General features: G+C 31.1%; 1 protein-coding gene across 6 annotated transcripts in view; it reads right to left on the bottom strand.

Moving 5' to 3' along the window:
* Positions 1-12,051, bottom strand: part of LOC149901505 (uncharacterized) — a 251,564-nt gene that overhangs the window by 116,449 nt on the left and 123,064 nt on the right. For 3 of the 6 annotated variants that reach the window (XM_090110576.1, XM_090110577.1, XM_090110578.1), the window contains exon 1: positions 129-269. The exons of the other annotated variants lie outside the window; for them this stretch is intronic. The gene's annotated coding sequence lies outside the window, so the exon portion shown is untranslated. Of the gene's footprint in view, positions 1-128; positions 270-12,051 lie in introns of those variants that run through there. 6 annotated transcript variants of the gene reach the window in all.

The following is a 12,051-nucleotide window of genomic DNA, read 5'->3' as shown; positions in this document are numbered from 1 at the left end:
CGCAATCTCTATCATACAGTACAGAGTTTAAACAAAAAAGATGAACCGCCAACGAATATCATAATCAGAGAACAGCTGCAGGTGTAGAGAAATGGCCACACAACGACCCGACTTTCCAATTTATTCACCTATTCAATTCCCACGTGTTTCCATTAAAACACTGCAATCCTTTGTTGCGTTCACTTTCTCAAAAAACACTATGACACTTAGACATTACGATGGCATTGTTTCACAAACGATTACAAGCGCAAACACAACTATTTGCTGCGCGGACGCATGCTCAACTGAAGAGTATGGCTAGCCAACCGCGAAAGACCGGCGAGCGGGATAGACTATTACTAACAGACGCGTGCAAGCGAGACACACGATATCATCCTTTGACAGTAGCTATTCAAATTTTTGTTTTATTACACATGTCTGTTGTGGCTCGTAAATTATTTGCGCTTTAATTAGACAAGTGAAAGGTTGAAACAAATCAAGCTGTCAACGAATATGCTTTATAGAGACTTAGATATTGTCGTTTATGGTTAATTGGGCCCATCTTGGATGTTAATCAAATTATTTGCGTATGGTGTTTGTTGATTTATTTGTTTCTATGTTCAACAATGTTGTGATGTAGAGATTAGAAAAATGTTCTGTATATATTTTTTATATCCCGCGAAAAGTTATAAAGAGGTATCTCTATAAATTATACCTATTATATAGAGCCTTTTGAGGGGCTTCATTTGATTATTTAATTTATATTAATAAATATATAATTTTATTTTTAATTAATAATATAGAGTTTGTACTAACATATTCATCTCAAGTAGGTATATTTTTTTTAATTGACTAGCACATAGAGCTTCATTGAGTTTGCCATTTATTGGAAAAAGGGTTACAACTCGCACCCCACTAAGCTTTCCGAGCATTAATTTTGATTTTTTTGTGCGAAGCTTATTAAGTATAATCATCAACGAAGTTATAGGTCAGAGAAGATAACCTTAGGAAAACATATATATAGTATATATATAAAAAGATGGTTAGACTGGCATTTTTGAACTTATAGCTGACCCCTAGCAGTATTATGATTTAATTTATTAAATTTTTCAATAGAACTACATATCTCTACATTGTTGTTGATAATGCGTATATTATTCCGCTTATGTATATTTGTACGTGCCATCCTTTGAATTGGAATGCGACTAGGGAGAGTCAAATAATTTATAAAAATATAATACATTTTTCCATAAGTCAAAGCATGGTAGATCACTTTATTTTAAATTTAGGATCACATTGAATGCCCAGATTATTTCAAAAGTAAGATGCCAAGTTTTATTAGTGAGATCTTGCCACTCCTCTGAGGAGAGACAGTCAATTATTTATGTCGGTATTTCCATATCAAGTTCATTAATTACGAATTTAATGCTATTTATCATAAATAGAAAGCCGCCTTACTTTCCCGATTACTTGATAACTTGAAAATTATAATTAATTATTTACTAGTAATTTCTTTAGGGGGTTTATACATGAATCAATTAAACGCAGCGATTGCTCTTAATATATTTTGGTACTATTAACACGGGCGTTCGCGGAATTCAGCTCGTTCAGGAAAATAAAAGATTACAAAAATGTTGAAATAATATAGAAACAAAAGCGTTTTATTCAGTTTTGAAAAATAAATCCATATCCATCGTATTCCTATTTTTGTAACTTTATGACCCCAAATGTGGGTTATGTTTTCCTGTTTCAGTCAAAGTTATTATAAACAGCGACGTGTATAAAACACCTAAATTAGAAAACCACGACTTTTACAACTAATGAATCCGATCGGAATTCTTCTAATTACAACCTAATTTTATGACTCTCATAAACTTATGTGGCGCTTTATCAATCAATTAAAAAGTATAAGTAAACATTCAATTTTCTATTTCAGTTTATATAGATTGTGAGGCTGTATTTTTAATTTATCTTTTACTAGCTTTACGCCCGCGGCTTCGCCCGCTTTGTCTAAAACATAATAAATTATATACTAAAACCTTCCTCTTGAATCAGTCTATCTATTAAAAAAAACCGCATTAAAATCCGTTGCGTAGTTTTAAAGATTTAAGCATACATAGGGACATAGGGACAGAGAAAGCGACTTTGTTTTATACTATGTAGTGATAAAAAACGCGTGTGTATGTCATGTTATCGCCATGCCTAATTCTGTTACTTGTTCCTGCCTTAAACTTTAGAAGTATGAAACTAAATACAAAAAATGTATACACCCGAAGATCAACAATTTAATCAACCACAAACTTATCACATTGCAAAGTTTAGAGCAAAACAGGCTCAGTAATTACCGCGGATGCACGTATCATTTGCTACTAGTCGTTATTGCTTCACGTGATTATTTGCGACATATCCTAATGCTTTCCGCTAGACATGAGATTAAGGTTTATTTACAAGGAAAACTGGGAAAATAGAGCTTTGTAATGGGTTCATAGATTTGTAGACTGGTGAGTCATATTGACGATTTCAACGTAGGTATTACAATAAAGATGAGGTAAAAAGTTTATTAACGTTTTAAAGAGCATTAAAAAGTGTTATTTTTTCTATAAAGTAACTTTAACATCATATATTTTTTTTCAATAGTCGATTTATTCATACTAGGATCGCAGTTTTAGGGTTCCGTAGCCAAAATGGCAAAAACGGAACCCTTATAGTTTCGTCATGTCCGTCTGTCCGTCTGTCCGTCTGTCCGTCTGTCACAGCCGATTTACTCGGAAACTATAAGTACTACAGTGATGAAATTTGATGGGAATATGTGTTGTATGAACCGCTACAAAAATATGACACTAAATAGTAAAAAAAAGAATTGGGGGTGGGGCCCCCCATACATGTAACTGAGGGATGAAATTTTTTTTTTCGATGTACATACCCGTGTGGGGTATCAATGGAAAGGTCTTTTAAAATGATATAAAGTTTTCTAAAAAACATTTTTCTTAAAGTGAACGGTTTTTGAGATATCAGCTCTCAAAGTCGTAAAAAGTATGTCCCCCCCCCTCTATTTTTATAACTACGGGGTATAAAATTCTAAAAAAAATAGAGGTGATGCATGCTAATTAACTCTTTCAACGATTTTTGGTTTGATCAAAGTATCTCTTATAGTTTTTGAGATAGGTTGATTTAACTGTAATTTATTATATTTGCTGCTACGGAACCCTTTGTGCGCGAGCCCGACTCGCACTTGGCCGGTTTTTTTTCAATTATTTTCATCTCCATACATCCATAATAAACGTAATAATACGATTTGATAATAATGCGAGATAATCCGACACTATCCTACCATCGGTTGTTTCATATAATTCCATGACTCGATACAGATTGAAAAGCAATAATAAATATAATAATTCGATCGTGAGTCGGAGCAGGCACGTCCGGGGCATCTTAGCAGCCGCCATTCCGCGCGTGCCAGCATGTACCTGAGATTTGAAATGCATACTAGATGGACCATCTAACTTCGTCTGCAAAAAGGTATTCTTTAATTTTTTTATTTGTTCACATCTATACTAATATTATAAAGCTGAAGAGTTTGTTTGTTTAAACGCGCTAATCTCGGGAACTACTGGTCCGATTTGAAAAATTATTTCGTTGTCAGAGGGCTCATTTATTGAGCAATGCTATAAGGCTATATATCATCACTCTAAGACCAACACGAGCGGAGCACTGCGGGTAAAACCGCGGAGCACAGCTAGTTAGGTATAAATGTAGTAAACGCAGCTCTACGCTTAATATCTAACCAAAATCTTGTCAAATTATTAACTTCGATTTTTCCTAACATCGCAACATTTATCATTGATGCTTTGCTCACTGTGTTCAACCCGTGATGTTAAACATGTATGATTATTGATGACATCCTTAAAAATAAAATTATTTACATTATTATAATATTATTTTGATAATGAAATTTTTTCCTTGTAGATATTTTACCGAAAGCCTTTAATTACATAATATCTATTTTTAATTATATTAAATACCGTTTTATTGACCAGAAAATTGTACGACAGGTCGACAGGTTCTCTTATGCAAATACTTACATTGCTAACGGAGACATACATACATAGGTTTAAAATTACATATAGGAATGATTTTAATTAAATATCAACATTTCCTTGAGAAGCTAGTTATTAATATTTGCAACGGTAGTTGTGTAAATTCATGTCTTAGCTAAGAGATTATATTAATAGAGAAATAAATATTCCTATCCTAATTTCTTTTTTAAACATGATTTGATGGATTATACATAATTCTTAAACTGAAATTCAAAATTGTAATCAAAAACCATTTAACGAAAGAAGCTTAACTATCATATAAAATAACATATTTATCATATTTTATTTTAACACAAGAAAATAATTTATAAAAAATATATATTTTGAGCTACGCGTGCGTTGAACTCGGATCCATGCCACTTAGCACAAATACCATCTTATATTATATTATATCTTATATATTAGCCTATATTTGTATAGATTAAGTTCTAGTGTCTACACGGTCATCTCGCATGATATATGCCATGTGCTTTCATGCATGCATGATATTATAATTATAATAATAATTACTCGCAATAGATTTCGCTCGATGATTCAGCTATTACCTGCGCTCTATCAGAAATTTCAACCATCTTTAAGGAATTATCTCGTTTGAATTTAAACGAATATCACTCATTTGAAACTATTTTATATTTATTTACATTGCCAACATAAAAGGAAGAATAAATTATAGTACAGAACAATTGCTTCAATGTAATTCCAACAATCCCTTTCGATAGAGTCGTTCAGTGTACTGTATGCAAACGAGCAGACCCACATAACTGAAATAGTCTTCTCACTTCGAATCCCACTAAATATGTAACAATGGGATATGGGGTTACGATTAAATAAACTATAAGTATACAATACAGTAATAAATAGAGATTTATCACGGAATCTTAAAGCTATTCTATAAATTTATTATCAGCAAAAATGTCTCTTTCATATTACATATTTTACATAACACAATGTTTATAATTAAAAATGTGTCTTTTATTCATTTAGTACCAAGTAGAAATATGAATAGGTACTACTACGTGGGACCTACTATTTAAAAAAAATAAGTAACACAATCTCTGTTTGTTTTAACATGTATTTTATTGAAAAAAAAAATAGATCATGATGGAAAACATTGCATAATTTCCTTGTGACAAAATAACATTAAGTATAGAACGTGGATATCCATTTGCAAAACAACCATCCACAACATAAAGAAATCGCAAGCAATGCTAAAAGTATATTCCTGCGACAAGAATCTCTAATTAAGGCTAGGCCAATGATATTTCGATAGTGTGGAAACTTTATTACTTGCATATTAATAAAAACTTGAAGCAAAATATTATTGCATGCCTTTGTAACGACTCTACGTTCGATAAACACTAACCTTCTGTAATTATATGGCAAGGGGTTGATAACCTTTCACTTTGTATACAAAAACTCAACAAAATCCACAAAAACCTTAATCTTTGTAAGTTTATATACTTTATGCGAAAGTTAAATAAATTTAAACAGGTTTTCGTTTACAAGATACATGTGAATTACCTTAAAATGTTGTTATTGTACCAAAAAGGGATAACATATTGCCGCTATAAAAATCCAATAATATGAATATCTACATAAGTTCTTAAATAATTTATTTATTTTAAAGTTTACTTAAATACGGAAGAAAATAAAACATTATTCTTTTAAGTTTATCTGTTAAAAATAGTGTTATAATATTAGGTGTTAAGCTCATATAGCAACAGTAATGTTATTTCAAAATGCATCAAAACAATTAATTTTTTTTAATACTTTCCAAAGGTTACGTAGCCTCGCATTCTACAACAGGTTACATCACCTGTCCGTAAAATTACAACCGTTAGGGCGGATCACCCTTAGCTATTATTCCGCTGGGGAAATAGGGTTTGAAATAACCTTTATTATTTATATCATAAGGAATGTGATTATCTTTTGTGAGAGCCTTAATTACTGGGAGACTCGTCTATCTTTTCTATTACAATTTATATTTTGAACTAGTCTTGTAGGTCAACGTCTTGTTATTGTTGTTTATATGTTGATTTTTTTTTATCTGTACTTTTGATGCATAATTTCAACAAAGAATAAATAATTCAACGAGTGCCTGTATTGATTTGAGTTTAGTAGTATAAAATGAAATTACGTAGACACTACTAAATTATTTTTAAAATGAACAGTTTTTGTCTTTATTCGTTGCATAAAAAATAAAAAAACTTCAAATCTTTTCTCATTATGTAGGAATGTAGATCTTAAACCCTCTGTAGTGTAAACGGTAAACGACTTGAAACATTTAATCTGCTTTTCTTAAGTTATTACATTAATCATCAAGTGTCTTATAAGTAACCATTCATAAGAAAAACAAATAAATATAATAAACACGTACTAAAGATGTAACAGCTGATATCAATGTGTTATATGAGCTCTCAAGCCAAAGTCATTAGTATTTCTTATCTCAGTAATATTTCGCTCTGATAGTAACGACGCGGTATTAAACATGTATGTGAGACGATTATTTATATAGATATGGATAAATAAGTTATACGGTCATTTTAAAAGGGAAGACAGGATCGAAATGAGCCGCTTTGTCAAGGCTTTGTGTTGTTAATTTTTACACAACTTTGTTGAGAGATATTTCTGTATGTATTAATTAAAGATATATTATATTGTTATGTAATCTAAATACATTTGCACACAAGAATATGCGTTGCAAGCAAGTATGCAAGAATAGTCTTAGTGTTCTTTGGCACTAACGCATACTAATCCTAATAAAATAAAATTGTAATACTGACAAGAAAAAAGCAACTATCGAGTTTCTTGTCGGTTCTTCTCCATGCTTTTCGAATCGGTGGTAAATGTTAAAAATATGTAATGACGATTTAAAGTGCTTATAAAAGAAGTCTAATTGAATAAATAAATGATTGAGTTTGAATCCGATATTGAAGTAATTAAAGATAATCAAACCATGGAAATTGCGTAATGGAATACATTTAATTGCATCCATAGAAATCATAGAATACATATAAGTATTAACAAACTACAACTACATATTAACTTAATAAATACTATTCACCGTTTAATAGCAAAAAATACAAGCCAATCGAGATTATAGTCCAGCATCACAAACGATTATTTTGTCTAACAAAAGAAGAATTGAGATTGGCTACAATTTGGTCGCCTTACAAAGGAAATTATATGTTAGAGCCTGACAAAAGCTTGAGGTGGTGTACGGTAAATCTAATAGAGAACTGGTATACAAATTATAAATATATTATATTATACAGGTCAACAGAATATTGTGATCGATTTTATGCAGGATGTTAATAACAATCTTATATATAAAAATGAATCGCAAAATGTGTTGGTAAGCGCATAACTCGACAACGGCTGAACCGATTTCGATAATTCTTTTTTTATTATATTCCTTGAAGTACGAGGATGGTTCTTATGTAGAGAAAACGTAAACATGTACCACGGGCGAAGCCGGGGCGGACCGCTAGTCTTCTTATATATAAAAATGAATCGCAAAATGTGTTGGTAAGCGCATAACTCGAGAACGGCTGAACCGATTTCGATAATTCTTTTTTTATTATATTCCCTGAAGTACGAGGATGGTTCTTATGTAGAGAAAACGTAAACATGTACCACGGGCGAAGCCGGGCCGGACCGCTAGTATTTGAATACAATTTATGCAAATAACAATATCTAATATGGAAGAATTTGGGTGTGTGACTATTCATTAAGTTTTATAATAAAATTAAAAGCAAGTTAAAGAAAATAAAAATAATAATGTAAGCTTAGTTTGTATGTAATTAAAACTAGAGCCTCTTCATTTTCAACAACCCATCATATTTTTTTTTTGTAATCAATGTTATATCTACCTTCCATGCCATAGATTAAAATATCTCTCAACTGTATTAAAACTAGCTCTCCATATTTCCATGCGATTTATTTGGGGATAAAAGTGCATTTTAACCTTGGGTCGTTAACGATTTTAATTCAAAATTACATTCAAACGTATGTTCAATTGTTATAGAAAACGTAATAAAAAAACAGACAGTCTTTTTTGCATGGATGAACTATTAATTCCCTCTATCAATCCCCCTTTTGTTAACAATAATAAAATGTTAGGAATGCTGGACTAATTTTATTGAAGCGGTATCTGCGTCATTAGTAGTAAGAGCTAATAGCAGTAAGCTCTTATCTACAAAGGAACCGCTTAAAGCTTCCATTTACAAGCTTTCGAAGTTTATTGATTTAGTAAAATATGCAGATTGTTAATTATCATTATAATATATCACTTTATTGAACTCTAAATAAACACAAGTCTATAAATGTTAACCTAGAATAAATTTCGATTCATACAAATGTAAATACATACATACATTATGTTCACGTGATTATACTTACCCTTAATTAGATAATAAGCTTGTTAAAACAATGGTTACCTGAAACAAAAACATTGTATTTAATAAGATAAAAATCTATCTCGATCGCAGATTCAAATATGTAATCACATAAATCAGTTACTAATACATATTTATTTGACAAACACTATATATACTATGTTGTAATTAACGAACAGACCATTTTATTTATTTATTTAACAGTTTTATGTACCATTACAAATTTTACATAATATTAAAAGAAAAGGAAACATTCATAGCACATAAGGCAACCTTATCGCTTATAAGTAATCTCTTCCAGGCTGCCCAAGGTAAAGGATAAAGATTAAACCACAACCAAAAACCATCATTATTAATACCATAATTATCAATTCTTTGAAATTAATAATACCCTTTAAATCAAACCAACATAATGCTAGAAAAAAATGACAACTCATTCCAGTCCATAGCTTAATTAAACAAAAGGAATCATGAAGCCCATCGGCCATTTTGTATTTCGCACTTAATGAGATTTATTTAAGAACATGCATTTAGTCTTGCATGTGCGCACACGCAAGCATGAGATACCATCGTCGGGAATCGAACCCGCTAATTAGCTGCACCAATATGGTAACACCTTTATTTAGACTTGCATATATTAAGGATTTCCTGTTTTCTGTAAAGCAGATTCAAATTATGTCTTAAAAGTGTGTCGAAGTAGAGCTTTTATAAATGTGAATATGATGTTACATATGTTTTTTTGTAAAATTAAATTGTAAAACTGACATGATTTAAAAGAGCCTGTTTCTTGCCGGTTCTTCTCCGTAGATATTGCTTTCCGAATCGGTGGTAAATGTTAAAAATATGTAAGTAATGACGTTTCAAAAGTGCTTTTATAAGAAGTCTAATTGAATAAATAATTATAAATGTTTGAGTTTGAGTTTGAATTATAGAGATGTAACAAAAACACATTATTTAAATGTTGATCGTTTTGATATTTGTAATTTTTAATCTCCGACTCAATAGATTTTGACGGAACGTACTAGTAAAATAGCTGTTTAAGTATATATATGGGAAGAATCTTATATTATTTTTATATTGGGGAATAAAGGGTTGCCCACAAAAAACTTTCGCAGGCGCCTTAGGAATTAAAGCTCAAATTGCTTGGGACATAAAAGCCCCGACCATTATGAACGTGGTTGCTTTAAATCAATCCCTTTGCTTCGGCATACACATCATTGTTTTTGTTTATTATGTTCTTTATATGTTTAAAAAAAATATATTTTTGGCAAAACCAAATGAATAATTACACTCTTTAAAAGTATTACACTATCTATTCGAGCTTGAAAGTATTCGACTATTGCTTTCAAACCAACGTTACGCAAACTTTTCTATTGTCAATTTTCTAATATATATTTTTGTAAGTAAGAACATTAATACCGCATTTTAGTCCCCAAGGAATACCGCTACTTACGGACCAGAGTGTCCAAACGGGACCATCGATCACAGATTATCAACGGCCGTCGCGACCCGTGTGATGCTCAACTCTCACGCTCATTGAATTTAAAGGTAATGTGTGGTGTGAATAGGATCTTTTGGAAGGAATTTATAAAGAACTAGCTTTCTGCGCGGCTTCGCTCGCTTTGTCTAAAACCTTCCTCTTGAATCGCTCTATCTATTCACAAAACCTTATCAAAACCCATTGAGTAGTTTTGTAGCATACAGACATTAGGACAGACGCGGGATTCGACTTTGCTTTATACTATGTAGTAAAAAACTGTCCGTGACCACTTCGAAAAGCAGTGGTGAGGACCTTGGTCTTAAAATCGATATACCTACAGGGGTTCGAAGAAACAAAAGTTCAACGACATTATTGTGATTTGTGATATCAGCCAACCTACTACTTGGCCAGCGTCGTGAATTATCCTATACTTGCATAGAGGTTCGTATCTCTGCATTGGGAACATTAGAACATTAGTATTATATAGGTTGATGATGATTGATGACACAACCAACAAGTCAAAGTAAAAATACAGTCGAAGTAACATCCTCCTTTAGTGAAGATGGTTAAAATACGTTATGTATAACTTTTAGGTGATGGGAGCGTGGGTAATATTTCATGCAAGATAGATTCATTTCTTTACTTTTATAAAAATACTTAGTATTAATAACTATAATACATCTACGTCGCATATCACGCACGTATCTTATAAAATTACTTATTTGTCGTGAAGAAATTAATTTCTTTCAAAACTTTCGTCATTTCCGATTATTACCAACTATCATTTTGTTTAGTTTTATCAATTACAGTACACTCGGATTTGATTGGAGAGAAGATTGATGCATGTTTTGATTTGGAAAGGAAATTGATTTTCGGGATATTTATTATTACTTTAGAGACGTTGTCTATTACATTAATTATTGTTTACGCCTTTATTTGAGAAATATGTTCATATTCTATAATAATATAATTGGATAACTTGTGTAAGTACTTTATATGAACTTAATACGAAAATTAAAATGACATATGAAATCGATAACGCGACATAAACTAAATTTTATCTAACATAAGATAACTACATTTTTTTATTCATGAACACACGTTTTTCCAAATTACATCAATATCCATTCCCATACAAATGCGTTGTTAAAACAAAACAGTGCTTGCTAAATTCATGTTTTCCTGTGCTTTTGATGGACACTTTGTTTCTACCGAATTCCTCAGCAGCCAGCATCAATTTTGGGAGTCACGCACGCCGCGGGTCAACTGAACCTATCATTATACACTATTATATCTGTCTATGCCTCAGAATTTGGTAAATTAGTTTTTGGGGTTGCGTAATAAATATGGACAAAAAAAAGGTTGTGGAATAATTGAATTTGATATGCTTCTTGGTTATGTATAGGCATAAAGTGTTTCTTATTTAGGTTTATCTGGATGTCACTAGCTGTCATTAATTTATTTCTCGCTATAATTCAGATTATTAAAAAAATTATTCATACAGAACCCATGAAATTATATTATTTATCATAACCGTATATTTAATATTTAAGGCCAACATTGTAGGTACTACCTGCATAATATTATAACAAATAACATATTGTTTTCTCTATTAGTACATACTCTCATTATGTCTGGGATAAAAAATTCCACATTTACCAAATAAGATAATATTATTATATTTTTGCAAATATATATATATTATTTTTAACTGCACACAAGAAATGGATAAACAATTGATTTTGTTTGAAATGAGCATATCTTAATCCTAAGCAAAGTATTGCAGATTTCTTTAAAGAAAATTTAAAGTTAAAATCTCCTACAAATGTCAAATAATTCTCGAACGAGTCACACTTGACCGAAATGACCAAAAACAGGTTCTTATAACATGGACAAGACACTGAATTTAAAATTAATATAAATTTCCTATTTTGCTCTCATATCACATAAACCAGTTTATAAACAGTTAAGTTTTTATAAAAATGTATATTCAGGACATGCATTTTGTAGCCACATTTAGTGCTCAAGATATTTTTAAGATACAAGCTTATGCATGTGACTTTGTTCGCGTTGTTGTTTTTGTGTTAATATTTTTTTT

This window comes from Colias eurytheme, chromosome 16 (genome assembly GCF_061535395.1).
Source record: "Colias eurytheme isolate Ceu_HAF_F1 chromosome 16, ilColEury1 Martin Lab GWU primary, whole genome shotgun sequence".
NCBI classification, from domain to species: domain Eukaryota; kingdom Metazoa; phylum Arthropoda; class Insecta; order Lepidoptera; family Pieridae; genus Colias; species Colias eurytheme.
Note: the sequence above shows the minus strand (reverse complement) of the source record. Positions and strands in the feature narration are given on the sequence as shown.